Below are 24005 nucleotides of genomic sequence, written 5' to 3'. Positions count from 1 at the left end.
GATGAGATTATGTTAAACAGTGGCAAAGTTAACCCACCTGAGAGATTATTACTGTTGTGCATCTGGAATGCCTGTCTTTTTCATTCACAAGCCCATTCCTGCGAATCCAACTGTGAGAATTAAATGTTCATATGTATGAAGTAGGTTAGTGTACACATTTTCATCCAAGTGAACTGTGTTGCTGAGTCATCTTTTTTAAGGAGTTCACAGAAGGAAGGAGGCGCAGATGGTCACAAACTGTCTCTTTTTACTTCGTTCCACACATTTTTACTCCGTGTACCACCTCTGATGATGTTTTAACTGACCAACATTAAACATATCAACTCTTAAGCATATTTGAAACTTAAGGGTTCACCATATAAATACAAAACAAATGTGGAAATACTTTTAAAATGATTGTAAACGGATTTCTAACAATGTACTGACTATGCATAAACTAATGTTAAAATCTTACACAGGCTTTTAAAAACTGGAACAATGGAGAAAAATCGCAATGAACCACAAGAAGAGGAAAAAACTAAACTGACTGTAATTTCTAAAGTGAAAAAAGCTTCAAAGTGGACAAAAATAATGTGAAAATGTATTTTAAAAAGAGGGTAAAAGGTTTAAACAGCTAAAACGTGAAATAACTGCTGGAAAAAAAAGGTGTGAAATATGATGTTTTCCATCCTGATTTGTAATTGAAACTTCATTAATGTTACATACAGAGTTGGGGTCCGTTACTCAAAAAAGTAAAGAGTTACCCGTTACTAGTTACTTCTGAAAAAAGTAGTGTCTTACACTACTTGATTACTACATGGAAATAGTAACAAAGTTACACTACTTGTTACTCCATAGTGCTCCGCGGAGCTGTGCTCCCTCATATCCTTCCACGGAGCACTGCGCATGCGCAGGTCTGTGTGTATCAAAACGTTTTTTTTAACGGATTGAAAAGAAAACACGTCTTTTAACACGTTTTATAACCATTCGGATTTACTTCACGTGCTAATACGCCGTCCCCTGGACCACTGTAGGGAGCATTTTGTCCATTTGCGTAGTCCGGCTCTGATTGACTTACAGCTAAGCTTCGAGCTAAGCTACTGCGATGCTAACTGCTGGGAACCAGAGACACAGGTATTTATGAGCTTGTCTAACTTTGTCAATGATAGGGAAAGGGCGTGGGTCCCTAATCTTCGGAGTATTCATTTAAAAGGGGCATTTACAGCAGGAGGGAGTGCAGTGTTGTCAGTGGGGCACAAATTTATATAAGGCAACCAATTTCACTTTGACGGTTCCATCAGCCCTGACCCGGAAGAGATAGCGAGTAGTTGCTCGTATGGCCACCGTTCCATCTACTGGTGGTAATAAAAAGAACTCCGCTTAAATAATAATATTTTGGTTGCTCTATTTGCAGTCATTGTAAAAGTAGCGATCGTAGCGTTTCATTTGTAACGCTAGTTTAACTACCAATCTAGAAGGCGTAGTGCCTTTACACTACTCGTTCCCATCAAAAGTAATTTAACTACTTGTAACGCTCGTTACTTGTCGTTACATGTTCGATGTCCTGGTCAGCCCGGCAGGCTGCTGTGTCGGTTCTAGTCTGGACCAGGATGGGGAACAGGATTCCTGCCCGAGGCAATGCTGGAGGACTGCAAGCATCGCTATTTGATTCAGCAACGTCCCGGAAAGTTCCTGTTGGTGTTGGTGTTGAGTTTTCTGCAATGTTGGCTGCTCTGGACTCCGACAGCGGGCCTCAGTGATAGAATCTCAAATTCAGACTTGTTTTTTGTTCCAGCCCATTCTGCGGCCCTTTGTCTCTCCTCAGAAGCCTGAGCTGCCACCTCCAACGCAATATCACAACCTAAAGACAGAACAAATATACAGAAATTCACAGTTCAGCGACCACATTCTCAGACGTCTTACAAGTTTATAATACTGTGCAACTGCAGTGTCAACAGCGCACCTTCAGCACTGACTGCAGATGCTCGTCAGTCATGCACACAGCTGCATCAATACTGTCTGCTGAGTCCAATATTTCACCCTCAGCAGGACAGAGCGATGGCCAGTCACAGAGATCCTCGTCCTAATCCTTAAAAAAAAAAAGACGTTTTATCCTGGCCTTCCTGACGAGCAGTGAGTGTCTTCTTCCTTTCTGAACGTCAGTTCCAGATGTTGGATTTTCCTTTGGTATTGCAGTTGGGTGCGACTGCAGCCATCAATAATCTTGCCCATTGTTGTGTTGGAGGGTTTGTGGAAAGTTGGAGCATTCCAACCGGAGCATTCTTTTATACTGAAATGCTGATATTTACGTTCAACATATTTTCCAGAATGGCCTTCTTACAGCTTCACCAACTATCTCCTACTAGTGTGACACTACACACACATTAACATAGAGTTCAAAAACTGTTATCAAAGACTGTGAAGAAGATTTGGCGCAGCAGCAAAATTTAGCCCAGAAGAGGCAGTAATAGTAGAATCTATCCGTCATCCATCACTTTGACCATCCGTCTGCTGTTCCTGCTTTATCCAGACTGGGATCTCGGCTCGTTGTAATCTATTGCAGCTGTCACTGGGCAAAGGGAGGTTTCACCCTCGAGAGGTTGCCAATCCATCACAAGACGAATGCGGAGAGGCAGAAATCACACACAAAGCCAACGTGAAAGTCTTCATCTCACTTCAAAAGTGCATCTTTTGATTGTGGGAGCAAGTCAGATAAGTTGGAGAAAAGCCATGCTGGCGTAAGTAAAATCTGCAAACTCCGCACAGGAAAGCTGTGCCACCTTATGGTGAGTGACGTCTCACAACAAAAAGCTTGTAATTGCATCAGAGCATCTCCCTCACTTCGCGCAGCAGGCCGATGGTTACGTAACGTGGCTCTGAGTGCAGGCTCATCGATTCCCTGAAGTTCCCCGTGATGAGTGACACAGATGTATGGAAGTTGTTCGGTGACAGGGTTTCCGATGCCGCCGGAGTGCCGGGCAGCGTCTTGGACGGGCCGTTTCTCCTGCTCCAGTCTCCGTCGCACATCACTCAGCCGCTGCAGAGATGGGTGAAGAGGTTGATGGTGACATCTGACCAGTTAGAGAGCAGTTTAATCAACGACTCCACTCCACATTAATCACAGATAATGGTGGAGGAGCTGCTCATAAAAAATGTATAATGTGGCTTGTCGGCCTCGCGAAATCTCCATTCTCGACTTCATTAAGTGGAATTAAAAAGATCATTCTGGCGGAGGGGAAATAGGATTTTGATGAGGAATCCTAAATGTTTTGAGAGGAATCGCTCGCATTACTTGAGGCAAGCCAACAAAATGCATTTGATCCCCTGTGATGCCAATCTCCTGGTTAAAGCCAGACGAAGAATGCCGTCAGATTGATGTTAATTCCTGCTTCTCGCTTGCTCGCAGGGTGTTTTTTTGTTTGCTTGAATAATTCAGCAATATTTCCTCCCCATCTCCTTCTTATATGTAATCAAGCCAGGCTATAATTATATCCTTCGGAGGACCTTTCAACATACCTTCCAGGCACTTATTGGGAATTTGCATTTGTAATTGCTCTCTCTACCCGCTGTGCTCCGCTGATTTGCAGAATAGCAATAAACAAAACATGTCTCAGAGTGCCTCCAACAGGAAATCAATAGGGAATCGTTCCTTTTAATCATCTGATAGTTTGTCTGAGGAAAAAAAAAACACTGCTTAATGAATCAAGCACCAAACCTCAGTCAGACCTGGAGTCGGCAGTAAAACAGTTTCAGGCTTGGTTTACACAGAAAACACAGCTTCAATAATTCTGCTATTAGCATAAAAAGCTCCATTTGCTCTCTCAGCTACGGTTCTCCCTCAGGGCATTGTCCGTCTCGTCCGTGATCACTTGCTTGGTAGTCAACAGGCTTTACATTCACGTCAGTCAAACTCCTGAGTAAGAGCAGATATTGACATTGTTCCGACCTTTGACTGGTTGAGATTCTGTCTTTTAATGAGCATTTTTCCGCCATTAATGTTTATTCTAGAAGGATAGTAAACAGTGTCTAACGCAAATCTAAAATTTGGATCAGCACACCATTTTCTGTTTTGCAAAATCTTCCACTTTGACGTATTACTGCATTTCGAAAAGTCCCACATGAGGAACTGTTTTCAAAAAGTTCTATTTCCAATGACTCTGAGCACCATTGTCATGTAAACCCAAAACAAAAACAGCTTGTATTAATAGCACTGAGATACAGTGGCAGGAAAAACATTTTAGAATATTTCTGTTTTCTGAATTGATTAAACTAATCTAGATCCATTTCATATCTTCATTGACCATCTCTAGGAAACATGCAGTGTTGGTTAACAAAGTCGGTAAATAATTTGATTTCGTAAGAGGTTAAACTGGCTGCTGATCGGAGCTGCTCAATGCTCAGGAGGGATTTTGGTTCATACCCCTATTCTAAATATAGACTGAGGTAAGAGCTCTGACTGGCCCACATGAAAAGGTGGATCTTCTGTTTTCAAATCCACAAATGACATCATACAATATCCCCATAGAACTCAGGGATTCAGTCCGCAGCCCAAAGCATGATGCTCCCTCTACCATGCTGTAATGCTGGGATGCAGTTTGAACATTAACGTAATGCAGTGCGTTTTTCCTGAAACATCTTAGTTGAAATGTTGCACTGATGTATTTATTTATTCGAAGCAGAAGCTGCCTCCTGTGGAGTCCTTCGATAGATGCATGCGCAGTTTTAATTTCTTTTTGTTTGCTTGTGACTTTCATGTAGATTTGATCACTACTGAGCAACAAGGTTTCAAAGAGGTAACGGTGTTACTGATACTGTGATTGAAAATTGTAGTCTTTCCGACAATTGACATTTGCCCCAGTTTCCATGAAAAACAATGGAAATATGACAAACATGTGGAGTTAAGATGACATGAGAGCTCAGGTGTGGGAGGTGATTCAACAGCGTCTTCTGTTTCACAGCCAGTACAGCAAGAAAATCCAGTAAAGAAAGAAGACACTGTGGCAGCCTGTAGTGGAACAATGCTGTCAATGAGCGCCGGCTGGATACAGATGAGTGCAGCTCAGTGCGTTGAGGGAGGTCTCCCAGGTGAACAGGCCTATAGCAGCATAACTAAAGCGTGGTTCATGGTCACTTGAGCCACGTTTGACTGGAGGCTTTATCAAATTGGAAAGTTTTAAGCCTCATCTTTAAAGTGAAAAGGTGTCTGCCCCCTGAATCCAAAATGGGAGCCAGTTCCACCAGAGAGGATCCTGATAGCTTCGAGCTCTGCCTCCCTTTCTATCTTTGGAGGAGTGAGCCTGCACTCCGACTGCTGAGGGTCTGCTGGGAAAGGAAATTAATAAGAGGTGTTTAAGATATGACGGAGCTGGCTAATTAAAGGTTTCAAATGGAAGGTGAAGAAATTAAATTTCTACTCTGGATTTTACTGCGATGCTGAAATATGACTCCTCTTTGTTCTGGTTTAAACTCCTGCTGCAATTTTCTGCATCAACTAGCAGGTTCATCCTTATCACAACAATAGATCCTCATTCCTCCAGTGTAATGCTGGTAAAGATCATCCACACCTCTCTCTTCAATACTTGAAGGTGAACAACAGAATCTTACTATTTTCGTATGTTTACTATTGATGAAAATACTGCTTGATGTCATTTACATAATAATCTAGGTTTTCTGTGGAAAGTCATGACTACTTTTTTGTGACAAAGAAAAAAATCTCTGAGTAAACCCAGGACATATACAGTGAAGCTGTTCAAACTGAGAGGGGCCAGCCATCAGTTTAAATAAAACTCACTCGAAAAAGCACATTGCTTAAAAGGTTGCTGTAATGACAATTTTCCAGTGTTCCAGTGTCCAATTATTGTCATTACTGCACAGAGCGCACCGACGCAGACCCGGGCTGCAGCTCCAATCTGTTCACTTGTTTAAAACAAAAGATGAAAATAGATGTTTTTCACTACAGAGTTGTGTTTTCTGTTCTGTGGTGAGAACTGTTTTCCCACCAGAACACCACTCTTCTTGTGACCTATGACCTCTAACGTATGCAGCCTGTGCCCAACTACTGCGAGCAAACATCCAAATCATGAAAGAACAAAAAAATGTCCAAATGAACTAAATAACCTTCCAACAATAAATATAAATGGCTCCTGCAGTTGCTTCTGAAAACTGAATTCAACAAACTTTCAGAGGTTTTAAAAAAAATACTTTTATTATCTGGATTTTCATTTAAAAATGGCTTATTTGATCATTAGCATTTTGAGACCAAGCATCAGTGAGGCTGTGACTGTCACAGATCCCGATGCTCCAGTGGAGAGAACGTCTTACAGTCAAAGCCTGTTCTGGCAGCAAAACCTACAAAGTATTACACTGGTGTTCATAACGTTCTGGCTGGAGTGAGTTTTTTTGTCATCTTTTCCCCCCGTTTACGTGTTGCTTCTTGGGAAATAAAGCAAGCTGAATTACTTTCAGGTCTATTCTTTTCACAGCGGGCTGCAGCTGGAGAGCAGGGAGGCTAACCGCCGGGTGATGTGTGGTTTACGGATGACTTCTTCTGGGGCTCTCGGGGAGTCTGTGTCTAACTGCAGCTCCTTAAGGGCCAAATTAGCCTCCGTCCTCTACTAATCAATTTAGTGAAGGAGTAAAAGTGAGACCCCCTTTTTTTTAAAGTTTCAAGGAACAAATCTACGGGTTACAGTCAAGTCCTTTAATGTGTATCTGCAAAACGAAAAAAAGTTGGTTCCTGGTGAATGTAGCCTCTTTCATAGCGGTGGATAATTCGTGTGAGTGTAAAACTACATTCACATGTCAGGTCAGTGATCGCAGCCTGCAGCAATTACATCCAAGCACAGAGAGGTGTCAGCGCTCAGCGCGACCCGTATGAATCATATCCTCTGGCATATTTAAGGTATTATCCTGCCATAATGAAATATTCAAATGCAGGCCGGCTGCTTGTGGAAGCGATGGAGGAGCAGGTGAGTCGGCGGCGATAACGGCCTGCGAGGAATAAATGGGATTCGCGGGGAAAATGAATCAGGGTCTCCGGGACTCTCGGTGTGACGAATGGGGCCGGAAAGTGGGTCAGAACCACAGGTTGGTTGGCTGCACATCTGGGCCGAGACGCACGACGCCCGGGGCAACGGCAGGAAACGAGCCTCCCTCCGCACCGGCTCGAGAGCCCGCGCAGAGAAAAGGTTTGAAAAAAAACAGCCCCGACAACACTGACCCTTTTTAAAAAGCTGCGAATCTGTGTGTGGAAATAAGAAACTGGGAGAGACGTGAAGCCTCAGCGCGGAGCGGAGAGCGAGGATACCTGGCAGCAGGAGAGTGGTCTCACCAAGATAAACCAATAAGCGGTTCATGCATTAAACATGAAGCGCCGGGTTTGGGATGTGCCATCCCTGAGAGTTTAGAGCTCTGAAAGGAACTCATTCATATTTTAATCACACTGGAGGTTCAATTAATCACTCCACGGTTTAAGGGTGAAATTGATGAATATTCAGTTAGCAAGTGAAACGACTTCTGACCCCGGCTACTTGCTTTGGTTTTAATCATATTCCTGCAGATTGGGTCTCATTCCCTGGTTGCAATCTCTGTGGAGTCCCCGTCACACCATTTAACGTTGCTTTTTTACCCACTGTGTGTCAGGTTCTCCCCCCACCCTCGTATGAAAATACAGCTGTGATATTAAAACTAGGAGAGATCTATTTAAAGCAGACACAAAGCACAAGGAATTAGGCAACATTTGCTGAGGACTTTCAAGCCTCTTTGGGAAGGAAATGAACTTTATTAAACTCAAGAGCCAAAGTGTCTCTTCAACCAAATTCTATGTATTTTGCATGTAAAGGATTCCAGAAGGATCTTGGTTCTTGTTTTCGTGGCAATGAAAATGCAAAGTACATGATAATATTGTTTTCCTCTTAGACCACGTTTAGAGGGCAATGTTTTCCAGTGAAATGTAAAACTCTTGTTGCATTTTCAGTGTTTTTTTTTTCTTTTTGTTTTTACAACTGTTTGAAAACGCCTGCTGAGGTGGAACTTTTTGAAAAGGCTCGGGCTCTGTCTCCATGTAAATGGAGAAAAAAATGCAACTTTTCTAAACCGCTGCTGCACCACTGCTGTGGTAAACAGTTCTGCTTATGTGTAAGTAGAAAGACATTAACAACAATGGCTGCAAAATACTGATGTTCCACCAATACTTTAATGAATTTTAATTAGAAAGGTAAACACACACAAAAAAATGCAGAATGAAGAATCGTATCAACTGTCCGAAAATGACCCATAAAAACAAAACAAAAAAAAAAAAAAACATCAAAAGTCACACTGGTGTACAATTTTCCATCCTTTCCTTTGCTTTCTTCATCAGGATAACAGATTCTCTGTTTTCTCCATTCCTTGTTACAAAGACATGTGAAACACAGTGCACCAACTAGTTTAAATACTGAAAAATGAAGACAAAAGAGTTTGTGTACTTGTCAAGCATGGTGGTGGAACCATCACAGTGTGGGATTACTTTACAGCCTATCACTTGTCGTCTGACTGATGCAAAGTGAAAATCAGCAGATATTTCAGTAAAATATAAGATCATCGGAGAGTGAAAACTGGGTTTAACATCTGGTTCTTCAGTTTCTGAGCAGATCAATGAGTTATGACTCACACCCGGCGGCACAAATCAAAAGAACGGTTTCAAAATGACAAACTACTGACTTAAACATCACTGAAAAATCTCTGGAGAGAGCAGAAATCAAACCTGCATCCCATTTCTCACCTACAGTGTTAGAAACTGTCCTCTTCAGTTGAGATATATATATATATATATATATATATATATATATATATATATATATATATATATATATATATATATATATATATATATAAATGTAAAAGTCAACTGTGTGGTTGGGTTTCTTTATTTTTTTCAGACATCTTCAGAATGATGGTGGTGTGTTTGCGTCACTTCAACCTTTTATGATCCAGAGTCTGAAAAAGTGCAAAATGCATAAATATGCTGGAAATAAAACCAGCTAGTCACGTGTCCATGAATCAAGAATCGATGCAAAGCTGCAGCCGCAAACACACCAGAATTTTTGTTCATGTAAAGAACAAGTTATGAAGCCAGTCAGTCACATGTCAGTGATCTGTCCTGTTACGGTTCGGGCTAATCTGCTCACACAAATTATCGCACCCGATCATTAACCAGGGATTAAATATGCACTGAGTTCTGCACAAAAACATTTTAGCAGGTTGTTTTTTTTTAAAAAAAAAAAAAGAAAAAAAAAAAGAAGAAGTTTCTCCAGAGGGTAATTTAGCGCTTTAGCTCCCCCGGCCACGCTGCCTGGGAAATTACAGAGCGCTGAAACATTAAAGGAGGGTCCTCACTCGGAGTGCCTCACTGGAACCCTGAAATGCAGATTTGTGCAAACAGCTGTGGAAAAGGTGAGAGTTTCCACCCGAACAGGATGGAAGGATGGAGGATGGAAAAAGAAAAGCCAGAGCGCATCCACCCCCAGAGTTTCACTCTGCAGAAGTCTGGATTTCCTCTTATGAATTCTGTCTGCGGCGGCCCGTTTCTGTTCCGGAGCCGCACCAGGAGTGAGACCGATGTGAGCTGTCGGCAGTGAGGAGAAGACTTGAAGAGACACTAATGAGAGTCAGGCTTCCCTTTATCCAACACTTCTTCCTGCTTATTCTGAGAGCCTCTTTTTGTTTATGTGCCTTTAAGGTTTTAGTGGGACTGATGCTTTCTCTAGTTTAGAATTTCTCTTTGTGAGGACGATTATTAATGAAGCACGTAACAGCTGAGTTTTTGTAGCATCAACCTGGCTAATTACTATCGACAAAGACAACCATCGATCAGGTGGAGGGGATGCAAACCGGGCCCTCAAATCATGAAACTTGTGGCGGGGGTCTTTAAAGAGGGAACATGGCCGTTATTGGTCCTGTTTACACAACAAGGCTTCAAGTAAAAACACATAGTTTTAGCTTTTTATTTCAGAAAAGTTTCCGATTTACGCAGCATCTTTGATGCAGTCTGTTCTTTAATGCACGCTGTGCCATATTCATGAACGTTATGAGGACTGGCAGGAGGCAGCAGAGGTAGATGGTGGGTGTAGAAAATGCACAGCTCTCACATCCGAGGCCGCGGTTCACATCCAGACTCCCAGCTGGCTCTCCGATGCCCTTCGGCGGCGCTGAAGGAACAAGCGGCACCTTTATTTAACGTACATAAATGTGTCGATTCCCGAGTCATGGTGAACTCCATTCAGCTGACCTCCATGTTTTTCTAACCTCAACCTGAAATAAACCGCAGGGATGTCACGGCTACAGTCAGGGACTGAACTGCAGATAATCTTAAAACAAATGCTGTTATTATTCTATTAAATCACTGTGTGATTTGCAAACTGGATGAAAGTGAACCTATTATCACTAACATTAATTTTTTGCTACACAAGCATTATTAACCCACTGAAACTAAACTAATCTGCTGAGTACCTAGCAGTGATCTTATCAGCTCATCTCAACAATCTGAAGACATGGAAACACACAGCATTTCATCCATTATCACATTTACACATTTTCAGTAAAAAAAATTGTGCATTTTTGTTCCAGAAAATTTTCTCGTTCACACTGTTAAGTTTTGAAAATGTAATCCAGAAACTCTGACACAAGTGCATGCACGATTGTAATGACATCCAACAGATGCATGCAGAGAAAAATACACCAGAAACATTACCACTGATGTAAGGGCAAGTACACAGACTTTCGTATGGACAGGCGACCAAGTTGGATTGTTATTCCAGGAGACTCACAAATATTAAACTTCCACATTCCAGGAGAGTCTAGACCGGGAGTCATGACACTCTGGAGGGAAACATTGTTATTGTTCATCAACAAGGGTGCAGAAGATCTGTTTATTACTGCTACAGTGCACGTGCGTCGTAGCAGCATTTCCAAGGAAATGGAGTCGTAGCGTTTCCCAAAATTTACATTCTCCTCTTGTTCACATGAAGTTAGAATCAGACCATTTTCAAAAAGTTCCAAATGAGAGCCATTTTCTAAAAGTTGCTTTTTCACTGGCTCTGAGCAAGAATGTCATGATCTCTGTTTCCACTTGAAAATGTGCAAACTTTTCTAAGATAAAATTGACACTCATTTTGTGTGTAAATGTTGTGTTAGGCTGATCATTCAGCAGATATAAGTGACAAGAACAACAGAAACATACCTACACTTCACTAAGCAACATTTCTAAGCAAGGGTGCCAGATCAGACTGGTTTCATCAAGTTTGTTTTTAAGAATATATACATTTGAAACTTCAGAGCTGCATTCAGTGAAGAAACAAGGAAAGGTGACATAAAGAGGTCCTGACCTGGAGTACGAACGCCTCCGAGCTGCAGAGGAAATGCTCCGCAGAGGCTGCACTTCCTGAGGGTGCTGAGGAGGAACAGCATCACCCAGAGACCGCTGGTGTCTTTTCATGGCGCTCCAGAGAGCGTCCTCATATTGTATAGTCGTGCATTACAGCAGCAGCTCAGGGGAAAGCGCTCTCCAGGGTCATTAACACAGCCCAGAAGAACAGCGGCTGCTTTCTGCAGGACCTCAACACTTCCCACCGTCTTAAAAAGCCTCACAGCACCATAACGGACGCTTCCCGCCCCGGATACTGTGAACTGCTACCATCAAGCAGGCGGTACTGAGCCATCAAAACAAGAACTAGCGGCGTTTTCAGCCTGCAGCTGTAATGAAAACTCAATGCGGCTAACAATAACCACGGCGCACAAACCTTTTTAGTCCACGACGAGGATGGTGCGATCTTTTTCAAAATGTTTTCTGAGTCTCAGCTATCACTAAAGTCACATTTACACAATGTTCTCCAGTGAAAATGGTCAATGTTCATTGTATTTTTGGAGTCCGCGTTTACAAGGAATATGAAAGATGAAGAACAAATAACCTGAATCCAAAACACAAGCATGATATCCACAGCCTCACTCCTTCAGATGAAGAAAGAGGTGAACAATGGCACAAGGTCGCTGTACTATTTATTTTTCAGAGTTGCACAATAAAGCAAACATTTCATTCATGTGTTAACTGCAGTAACATGTCCGCGCACACAATATAACTATTGATTAAACTGGATCGAGCAGCTTCAAAGACAGCAATTCAACACACATCATGTTGCTTTCTGAACAAAAGAAAGCTGATAATAACTTGGCTTGACATCTTATCAAACACAGTAATGTTCAAATGAAATGTTTTTAACAAAGAAATCTAGTTTCAAATGACACGAAGTAAACATCTGGTTGCGTGATGATATTGTAAAAAGGCTCATAAATCCTTGGTGGCGGATGTTCATCTTGGGTGAAACTGGACCTGACATTACGACTGGCTAACATACTCAAGCTCTTCACATAATGAACAAGAGAATAATTCCAGTATTTCCAAGAAAACTGCTAAACAAAAAAGTCATCTTTCGTTGCTGTGACACCTGGACTTGGAAACTTGATCACACTGCTGAGGAAAAAAAGAAAAAAAAGATCTGTGTTGCTTTAGAAAAATCTGAGGCGAGACTCTTTCAGCCTCAGTGTACAGAGAGACTCATCGAGGCAGAACGCGTGGCTTTTTCCATTTTTTTTCCCACAGTAAAGTAACAGGCTGTCTGAAATAAAGTTCTGCTACACAGGAGAGGATCTGCTGCCGCTGGACACTTTGACTTGTCCGCTCCAATTCCTGCAGCAGGCACGAGTGGCAGAGGTACTTGTCTCTGTGTGTGTGTGTGTGTGTGTGTGTAGGTTCGTGTTAGTGTGTTGGAATTCACGGGATATATATATATATATACATATATATATGTGTGTGTGTGTGTTTGTGTGTGTGTGTGTGTGTGTGTGAGAGAGAGAGAGAGAGACTCCCCTCTTTGGTGTGTGTGAGCTTGTGTAGGTGATGGAGAGTCCACTCCAGCAGCAAGGCAGAGGGAAATGCATCACTCTAAATAACAGTGCTTAGAGTTGGCAGCGACGGGAGGGAAGGGCTGCCGAGCTCTGAGCGGGCCGGCAGGCGGACAAATGCATCACGCGCTCGCTCGCTCCACAGAAACCACAGAAGGCAACCTTTGCTCATGTAAAGACGATAATGAATCAGAGCGGCGGCGGGTGTCGGAGTCAGCCACTTCCTCGCTCCCTGCTCTCCTGCCCCAGCAGGTGGTCTCCGGCTTTTGTTTGTCCCCCGACGCCCCGGTCGTACCGTGAGTCATTTGCCCGGATCGAGACGGATAGCGCCGGGGCGCATGGCGTGCCGTAACTCTAACACGCACAACCGGAGCGCTGTTTACATGGGGAGCGGTGCTTCAGCGGCTCCCACAGGAGCCCGGGATCCTTTCAGGAACAGTGTGGAGGAATAAATAGAAAATCAATGTGGCTTCATGGTGTCAGGATGCAGGCCTGCCTTCCAGCACACGTTGCTCTGACCCGGCGGTGCATATCAGCCTCTTACCGAGCCACCTGACATTCATCACGCTGTCTTTGATGTTGCCGGTCTGCGTCAAGGCCTCACTTCTATTCTATCCGACATTAGGATGGTACTGTGCCTATTTGAGTGCAAATCCCTTTGAAACGCTCCACTTTAATATAGTTCACCTTTGGTTTATCTCATCAGCCAGGCATTGGTGGATCTTTGATCAATGTAAGGGCCCCAAAAATGTCAATACGTCTACTGGTGGGTCAAATTGAAGCCGACAATTTATGGTGTTTGAGACGTTGTGCAAAGCTATGAAGAACCAATTCAGTACCTGTGTATAATATTATTCAATCAAAATGCATTCACCAGGTAACCTTAACATGCTTTTGGAGTGACAAAGGGAGAAGGGACGGGGGATAATTGCAGTTGCTTTGAAGTTTCAATGTGTTTTAGGGTCTCCAAGGTCCAGAAATAACAAGTGGAGAAAGTGTGGTCCAGTTTCTTCAAATTAGTCTAAAAACACTGTTTTATTGTGTAGAAAGTGTTGCTGTGATTGTCACCTCATATTTTTAACTCAGTGTGTGTGTGTGTGTGTGTGTGTGTGTGTGTGTGTGTGTTGTGTGTGTGTGTGTGTGTGTGTGTGTGTGTGTGTGCGTGTGTGCATTTTGCCCCGTTTCACGTGAAAATGCAAAACCTCTGTTGAGTTTCAGGGTCTGTTGCTATGAAAATCCATATAATGGAATAAGTGGAAGAAAGAACATTCAACAGAGTGGAAACTGTAGGCAGTAATTTATATGTTGCTATAGAGACGTTATTTCAAAAAGCCTCTTTCCTTGGAATTGCAGATCTTTTCCACCAGCTTCCTTCTGCTTTGTAGCACCATCTGTGAGTCGACTCATTCTAAATTGGCACTGACAAACATGGTCCTCAGAGATTCAAATGAGTGAATAATAATATATTTTTTTTAAAAAAGGTACCTTTTCACAGCATTTTTGTGAAAGTCACTCTGGAAACTTTCCTTAAGAAAAGCAAACTTTGAAATTCAAATGCGCCACGGTGGCAGTACGAGAACAATATCTAAGCTCAGACTGGGACGCGGCGGCGTGGCGTCTCCTCTTTTCAAACGCTGCCAAAATAATTGAAAGGAGTCCCTCCGAGGACGGATCATCAAATGTTTGTTTTCCGCAATGATCTGCAAACCTCGCCTGCTTTAAAGTGGCCCTGACAGCGACGGGGCGATCACTCCCGCTTCTCCATCTGCGATGCAAACGGCAGTTCAAGTAGCTGCTAAAATTCGGCAAATAGCGCGCGTGGCGTGGTCGCTTAAAACGGTCCCAGAGCACATCTCCGCCACCGCTCCCAGCGCGGGGAGATGTAGGAGTTTCTGGCCTAATTTCAGGTGGAATACGCTGCAAACAGGCCCGTCTCTGTTTGTAACGCAGCCCAGATATTCCCCTTCTCCTCAAGTGTTCTCGTGCAGCATGTGCTTCAGCGGCGGCAGCCGACCGAGAAACCCATCAAGGCTAACCATGTGTAATGGAGACTGTTTTTCCTTTTTTCTTTTTCTTTTTTTTCTTTTTTTCTAAATGTGGCTGTAATCGAAGCTGGAATTGCATTGCTTTGTGAGACTGTGGTTTTCAAGTTGATTGGCCCAGTGAACAATGGAGTCATCAAGCCAGCATCGCGCCTCGTAAGAAATTTCCTCCTCCGTTTGATCTCTGCTCAGACTCCTGCACAGCAGTGGGAGCAAAGCCAGTAATTTCAGATGCATTAAAAAACCATGAGACAAGTACATCTGATTCCCATTGTCATGTATGGGTAGATAAATGCAAAATTATTCTAAGTTGTGTACACTTTTTTTTTAAAACATCTGAACGAAGGAAATATTCAGCCAACCAGCATCCAGTGGCTCCTTATAGCTCAACAAGGCTGAATATTACAACGTACATTATAGCCTGATAATGCCATCCGGGGGTATTAGTGCCCAGTTCGTCTTATCTGTATTTTTTATTTATTTATTTTTTTATTCTATTTTGAGTGATATATTTTTATCTATATTCTATATTTTCTATTCTGAGTGATATGTGTTCATATATTTCTACACTGTAGAAAAGCAAACAGACAGAATTTCTTTTCCACCATATGTCTTGTATGTACAGCAGAATAGAGAATAAAGCTCACTTTCTGCTGTTGACATTGAATCTACTGTAAAAAAAACAAAAAAAACATCATCTCGCACCTTCAGCATCTCCAAAACTCTGCTGTTTGTTTGTTTATGAACCAGAAAGCAGGATCACGTCACAGTGCTCTTTAATGGCATTGCATTGGCTCCTTGGTCGTTTAGGATCAGTTATAAGGCGTTTTAATGGTTTTTAAGTATTAGTAGTCTTGTGGTGAGCATGAGTGTTTTTTAAAGCCGTCTTAACACCTGCCTTTCAACTGATGTGCCATTTTACCTGTTGCTGATTCTTCTATTTATCTTTGGTTTGAAACATAGTCTGGCTTTTTAATTGTTAGTTTTTAGCCTTCATTGAGTCTGTCCCATAAAGTGCCATATGAATAAAGTTTGATTTGACTGATTTGACATGACATTATGGCTCTGACATTTAGAGGCATTCAGGAGTTTGTTTTATGTCACAAAATGGGTGAAACATTTGTAAAGTGGTCAGGGAAGCACAGAGTTAATGTTCACTGGTTATGTGGTTCATCAGCAACTGGGATTTAAGGAAGGTGATTCAAAAACCCAATCAACTTAATGAGGGGGTTTGTAATCAAGTACTCATAATTAATCCTATTGTGATTGTGTCTCAGTATTTCATAGAAAAGCAACATTTCTAAATTTAAACAGATTTTGATTGATACATTTTTTTTCATCTAATGTCCGCAATCATGCATTATTCAAGTATAAAGCTCTGAATTACCTCAACTTTCTGTGGAAACAAAGACGTGAATGGTGTTGATGAGCTGTAAATTGCTTGTTCCATATTTTCCATGCTGCCCAGCTTTCATCCAAAGTTTCCAACCTGAAACTTTTCATCCACCATACGTGTGTTGGAATCCAGGATAATCAATCAACTTACCAACTTTGTCTGCTACTTTTTTCATGTTTTTCCTCATTAATAAAAGCAGTGTGGAATTCACTAAAAGAATTGCACAAAAGATGCAGCCGCTATTTTTGTTTTTGAGGCATTTAGCAAAGATTTGTGCATTTGACTAAAATTCAAACGAGATTGAGCCTTTCACATCCTTTAAACTGAAGTCATTTTCTTCAATAAAAGCTGGAAGGAAACGTAGAAAGCCCCATCTGCTTCAAACTCAAGTTCAAGCTGCTATCCAGTGGCAGAAGGAGGACAAGCCGAGGAGACCCGAGTATCAAAGCTCCGGAGCAGAAACGTCAGCCTTAATTTCTGAGACTGGACTCTGATTTCAAGGTGCCAATCAACACAGCTGAATTTATTGGTATTATTTACTGGAATATACTTTGTTTTTTATATATATATATTTGCCACTTTATATAGTTTATTGCTGGAATAAACATATTTCAATTGGAAACTGTTACAGTTTTTTTTTTCTTTTTTTTACTGTAAATGTATTTTCATCTTTATTTCATGTCTACCTCACCCACAGCTTGGGCATCCCTGAAGAAAATGTCAGATACATTAATAATAAATGAAAAACCATGGGCAGTAATACACCAACAATAATACTGCTTAATGCAGGCATTCATTTTTTTTTTTCCTTCAGTTTATCAACATTTGGAGAACATGACAGATTTGCTTTTTAGAGACTTCATACTTGACTTGAACTTGCAAAAAAAGACTTGTGAACATATCTGCCCTGTTTTGCACAGGAAATCAAACAAGTGTGTGTGTGTGTGTGTGTGTGTGTGTGTGTGTGTGTGTGTGTGTGTGTGTGTGTGTGTGTGTGTGTGTGTGTGTGTGTGTGTGTGTGTGTGAGATGTCGCTTTTGGCTGATCTCTTGTTGCTTGAAAGTAAAACTCCTTGCAGCGTCGTACCACATGACAGGCCCCCTGAAGGCAACAGGCTAAAGATCACAGATGTCTTGTCAAGAGTCGCACAGGTGTGAGTTTCAGTGCAACACATTTCTGCATTAGACATGAAAGGTGTGCATCAGTGGGAACGTTAGAAAAAATGTTACGTATATTTTACTGTAGACAAATGACTGCAGAGTTTTAAAAAAACTGCAAGTAGTCATCTTCCGTTCGGCTGGGGGTTTTAGAGCTGTGTTGAAATCTTCACAAACTTTAACCCAAAGTCACCCTGCAGGCCGGGTCAGGTCCACGGGCCATATGTTTGATCTCCGTTAAACATAACGTCTACCATAAATAGATAAGTAAAATGTTTCGAAAAACAGATGGAAGATTTTTTGCAAATACACATTCACACATTTTTCAGAATATGAGGAAAATAACAAACATACACATTGTATTGATTCTACAGTGTTTGTAATTTTTGTGCAATACCTTGAAAACAGTATTTATCTGAACAGTGCGAAAAATAGTAACAATGATAGTAATAATGATAATAAATATGCTTCTGTGAAATAAAAACCAGTGGAGTACAACAGCAGATCATCTCTGTTCCTCTTTTGGCATTTTTTCCAAATGATCATTTAACCTCTTCGCTGCCATCCACTAAATGTGTAGAAGTGACATTATTCATTAAAAAAAGAAATCCCTGTGCTTTTTTAAACAGGTCTGCTCTTTTTCACATCTGTCACTCCTTCAGGGACGGTTTGCACTTTATTACCACTTTGTGTGAGTGGTAGAGATTTTTTTTGTCATGCAAACAACTGAATTCTGTTCATTTGCTCTCACTCTGGGTGTACATGCTTTGACTATTGTCCTAAAATGAAAACATGTCCTTCCAGAATGTGTATATTTCAGTGTATGAAATGAACTAAAGCTCCTTTGCCTGTGTACATTTTGCACTGATATCAGGAACATTACTGTAGCTCACCTGCACTGAAAGTTGTGTTTTCACTAGGTCGCATAAACAGAGGCATTCCAAAACACAAAATATGAAAAATGCTGCATTGCAAACACACATAAAACTGGGCCTTTCTTTGTGGGGATTGCATGTTATCCCTGTGCATGCCTGGTTTCCTTCAGGTACTCTGGTTTTTCTCCCACAGTATTAAAACATTCATGTGAGGTAATTGTTGTGAACTGTCTGTAGATGTGAATGCGATGGTTTCCCTCTGTGTGTTTACACAGTGATGTACTAAACTGAAGCTGTAACGACATGAAGGAAATGATAAAATCGCATGGGAAGATGTTAAAAAATGAATTTTGTCGAAGTCTGCATTGTGCGTCAGGGTCTGGTTCATCAAGAATAATCATGCAGTTGTGTTTATCCAATTTTATTGTGATGGAAAAAGACTGAAACATCACACAGGGAAGAAAAAAATCAGTCAAACTGGCAAACACAAGCTGATTTTTTGGATGAGGGAGACGTTGCAAATCAACACTGGCAGGAATCCAAAACAAAGAAAGAAGAAGAAGCACTGACAATAAAACTCTTTTGTCTTTTTTTTTTTTTTTTTTTTTTTTTTTTTTAACAGACTCTAAGGCTTTCAATTACTTAATTAGTTGATTGGAGGTGACTGTCCGCTGCCCCGGCTATTAATGAGCGAGGTCTGAAGAGCTGCTGAGGCAGATCCCAGAGGCCGAGCTGTCCACTTTATCTCCACTTCTACAGAAACACACAGCGCCGACAATGATTAACTACCCGGGCTTCCATGAAAGGTCGCAGCCATTCATATTAGCATGAAAGACCTCCCACCAGACCGCCGCACTGTATCACGGAGCGCCACGCACCTCCGCCGCCGCTTCATCGCACGCCTCGAGGTGTGTGTGCCGGCGCGGGGCGGGTGTGTGTTTTTGTCTCTGGAACAGGCTGATTATCAAGTGCTTACGATACTGTAAGCCCCCGCTTTCCCCAAATTGATTGACGGCTTAAAATTAGAAGAAATTATCACACAGCTTTGGTGTTTTGATTGCCAAGCGAGCGCACGCTGAGCCCTGTTATTTCCAAACAGCAGACTGAATCCAAAACGGAATCTTGGTGATTTTCGTTGATTTGGCTTCAAATTAACTGGCAACTCCTCGTATTGTTGGAGTAAACACTGATAAAATGAGATGGGGTTTAAAAAAAAAAAAAAAAAAGGTGTTCAAAAGCTGTAATTATGCATGAAATAAAACTGTTGTGAAAGTTGTGAAACTATTGAATCAAAAAGTGAATTTATTGGCAGGATGCAGATCACTGCACACCAGTTAGGATCCAATCAACTATATTCTACAAAAAAAAAAAAAACTCTACAGTCTCGACCAGTGATTCCCAAACAGGGAGCCGAACCAGTTGGTCTGAGTACAAATACTTCACAACACACTGTGTTATACAATATCCACTTTGTATAATGGGTGTTTTTCAAAAAAGAGTTAATTCTCTTTACACATTTGTATGTAAGTTTGATAAGCTGATGTTTCGTACTTGAAGGTTTTCTTTTACTTTCAAGCTGTTTCATTGATGGCAACATCATGTAACTCAGTTCAAAGGAGTATGAAATGATTTTTTTACAAACCCAAACAAGGAAAATGGGTATAATTTCAACATTGTGCTATTTGTACTCCCTCGTGGTGAGAAAATACAATGAAATGTTTTTCATTCGCAGCTCCTAAAATTTCCAAAAGACATGATTCTGCCTCATCCTGCCAATGTGATAAAAGATGTGAACCTTGGTGCTCAGATGTTACCATTGTTTCATCACGGCTGTCAGGTGTGTCTTGACTTCATCTTCTTGAGAAAAAAACCCAATTGTTTTAGTTATTCTTTTTTCTGTGGACCACGTTGGGTCTTTGGCAGGCCTGTTTTTGGCTCACGGGCCTCATGTTTGACACAACATAACTTCTAAATGATGTTTCCAAGTCCAGTCAGAACTTTCTTACTCTTATTCAAGTGAACAAGAGAAGTCTTCAATTTTAATACATTTCTACTTTTCTACAGGTGAAAGAAGTTACTTTTACAAATCAGTGTCTTCTGCTGCTCTCAGACACAACTGACCAAACTGTGGTTCGTGGTTCATTCATAATTAACCTGCAGTTTGAAACAAGACAAAATGGCTGCTGTGATGGACTGGCGCCAAGTCCTGGGTGTCCCCCGCCCTCCGCCATAGTCAGCTGGGATTGGTGAGATGGATGGATGGATGGCTCATTCTTCAACTTTTAAGGTAGCGTCCCAATAAAACAAAAATTGGTGCCAGTGAGCAAAAGAAGAAGAAATGCAAAAGGCAAGAAAATGTGGAAAATTTCAATAAAATATATCCCTTCTACCGATAGGTGCTTTCAGCTGTCATTCATATGTAAGTGACCCTCGGTGGTCTAACCAATAAAAGCGCATAGACTTTAAAATACCATCAGAATCTCTTTTCTTTTTAAAAACATTCTGGTCCCATCACCGTGGTAAACGACGCTTCCTGAAAACGACACACAAAATGTGCTTTCCATGCTTTAAAGTTATTTTGCAGCAACATTTCAGATACAGATACCTCTGTCAAATGCGTTTGTGTGGACAGACTATCGGCATCCCTCCAAGGATCAGAATGTAGGTCAGTCAGCTCGTCAGTCCACCTGAAAGACCGAAATACCTCAGCCGTGACTGCCGTGACATTGTTTATCTGTGTCATGGTCTCCAGAGGGGGAATCCTTCTGTGCCACCTGCAAGCACACTTTTTTATTTATCCCGTAGAATTGCTCAAGACCTACTTGATGAATCTGGGACAAAAAAAAAAGTGTTTATTGTTCCAAGTAGGTGACTTCCAAAGACTTCGCACTAAATTGTCTTGCAGCACAGCCTCCATTTCAAAAAGCTCAACATCAATGTGGAGAATTAGACAAATTAAAAAACTGATTGGAGAATATGCCGAGGCTGATACGCACAACATAAAACATATTTGTTGATGAAAGTCAACCTTTTAACTGGACTTTGCATCGTGTTTGAACTGTGTTTCATTGTTTTAATTGCAGGAAGATACATTTTGGAAACAAAAGGAGAAACGCAGTCCAAACCTGATCTACTGAATCAGCACTCTGCTGTACTGGCATCTGTAGCAGATTTGGAACTGTGTTTTGACTATTGATGTTTTCTGTTTTTGTATTTTTATTTGAGGTGTTTTTGTGCATAGGGTTTTTGCATCTTTGTTGTAATTTTTCTACAGTCTGTATTAATTTTAAAACATTATATTTGTGCTTTGGTTTTTCAATCATCTTTAGTGTTTTTTTGTGTGTTGCTGTATTTGTGTTTTTCCTTCTTTATTGTTGCTTTTACATGTACTTGGTACTGGGATGACATGGTCTTGGCCCTGTCTTGGTTTTGGCCCCTCAAAGTCTTGGTCTTGTCATGGTCTTGGAATGCTTTGGTCTTGTTCTTGACTTGGTCTCAGGTTATGTGGATTAAAACAGAGTTTCTCTCTCTCTCTCTCTCTCTCACACACACACACATACGCATGCACGCACACGCACACACGCACACACACACACACACACACACACACACACACACACACACACACACACACACACACACACACACACACACAGAAAGACATGCAAAAATATGCATAGAAAGTGAACATAGTGCTGTCCATGGTGCTGAAGTATCAATTCAATACAGTTATAAAGCACAGAGAACAAACACATGGATACACAGACAAGAGCACACACACACACACACCAGTGAGAGGAGTTGAGTCCTTCAATTGGGAGCAAACTGGAGTTCAGTGTCTTTCTCAAGGACACCTGTAACACATGGAGGATGAAACCTACAATGTTCCAATTGAGAGACAAGCCACTCCACCACTGAGTCAAAGCCACGACTGACCTCTCTGGCTTTTGTGTTTGGATTTTGCTGGACCACTACGAGGACAATGAGCATGTAGAAACAGAATCACATTACCATTTTCAAATGCTTTGTTTGTGTGTGTGTGTGTGTGTGTGTGTGTGTGTGTGTGTGTTTAATTTTGTAATGACAACAATTTTGCTAAACTAACATGAAAATCTTTTGCCTGTTGTTCATAAATTATTAAAAATATATCAATTTAGAGGCGGCTGTGCACCCGTTCCTCCAAAAACACAGCGGGACTGGATGGAGCCAGGACACAGTGGCGTCTGATCCCAGCCATATTATTTTCATGCTGAGAGTCCAATTATCTGACCAGTGGCACTGACGCCAGCCTGACCTGTCAGCCCTGCTGTTTTTCTTTTCACCCTCAGGAGGGTTTTTTTTTCCCCTCCTTCTCTTTCTCATCAGGGCTGCTGAATTTTGTCCCTGACAGCTACTCAGCAGGGGGCGGATTTGACGGTGACCTGCAATGCAATCTAACCTTGCTAACGATCCCTCTGTTTTAAAATATAACGGTTTTTTGGAGCAAACCCGTTAATGAGTTGATCCATGGGAAACATGGGAGAAAAACTAAGAATCTGCAATATCAAGACTCCCCATCATTTCCTGGGAACAGTAAATCAATAAAATATTGAGAATTATCAATAACTTTATTCACTGGTGCAAACTTCCAGTCCACCAAGAGGGCTCAAGAATTGTTTTGGGATTTTTTTTTTATTGACAGGGGAAGGGAAGTAACCTGCTTCTGCAAGACTGAAGTGAATCGAGGTAACACTACCTGGCTGCAGAATATGTATCATTTAGGTGAAGCACATAAATAAGTATTGTAAGAATACAAAAGAGGATGAACATCATCGCTAAAGTATTTGAAATATGCAGATACAATTACAGGATACAGTCTCTTTGTATGTAACATTGCATATAACAGTGTGCCTGGTTCTAAATGAGTCCTCCAGCCACTAGGAAGCTCTCTACAGGAGGATTCAAAGCTTTTCAGCCTGTCACCCTGCAGTGATCTGAAAAGTTTCAGTCCCAACTGAATGGTCCATTATTTTTCTGATTTAGATTTTGTCTGCTTGGAAAAAAAAGAAATAAAATCTAAATGAATGAATGAATGAATGAATGAATGAATAAATAAATAAATAAATAAATAAATAAATAAATAAAGTTGCTTTAAGTGCTCATCTCAATATACTGTAGTTGTGTCACTGATGCAAAAGGGTTTTTTTTTTTGTTTTTTTTTTTTAGGAAATTGAATAAAACATTTTTCCGCTGCAAGACAAAGGTGAAACACAAAAACAATTCAAAGCAGAACAAAAAGCTGTACAACTGACTGCAAATGACCAATGTTACAGGGAAATACATCACTGTACTGCACTTCTTTCTTCTTTTATTTCACGCATTCTTTTATTTCAAACCTCATGATGTCCTCTATTCTTGTACTCGTGTCTGTTTTCTTCATCAGTTTCCGTCGTGGCTCTTGCAGCTGTTGCGAGGCTACATAAACATTGTTACCTCCGAGGGTCGCCTTGTCCCGGCTGCTACTGCTGTGTGCCAGTATATCCTTCCGCGGAGCACTGCGCATGCTCAGGTCTTTGTGTATCAAACCGTTATTTTAATGGGTTGAAAAGAAAACACGTCTTTTAAAATGTTTTATAACCATT

At 41.3% G+C, this 24005-nt stretch overlaps 1 long non-coding RNA gene across 1 annotated transcript in view; it reads right to left on the bottom strand.

The window, feature by feature from the left end:
• Window positions 1–16009: 16009 nt before the first annotated feature.
• LOC115392074 (uncharacterized) overlaps window positions 16010–24005 on the bottom strand; it is a 17431-nt gene continuing 9435 nt past the window's right edge. Inside the window, exons 2-3 of the long non-coding RNA XR_003931811.1 lie at window positions 19005–19009; window positions 16010–16020 (exon numbers count right to left, since the gene is read on the bottom strand). This is a non-coding gene — a long non-coding RNA (uncharacterized LOC115392074). The remainder of the gene's footprint in view (window positions 16021–19004; window positions 19010–24005) is intronic.

The sequence above is a fragment of the Salarias fasciatus genome, chromosome 7, assembly GCF_902148845.1.
Source record: "Salarias fasciatus chromosome 7, fSalaFa1.1, whole genome shotgun sequence".
NCBI lineage: Eukaryota > Metazoa > Chordata > Actinopteri > Blenniiformes > Blenniidae > Salarias > Salarias fasciatus.
The sequence above is the reverse complement of the archived record's forward strand: the minus strand, read 5'-3'. Positions and strand labels throughout refer to the sequence as shown.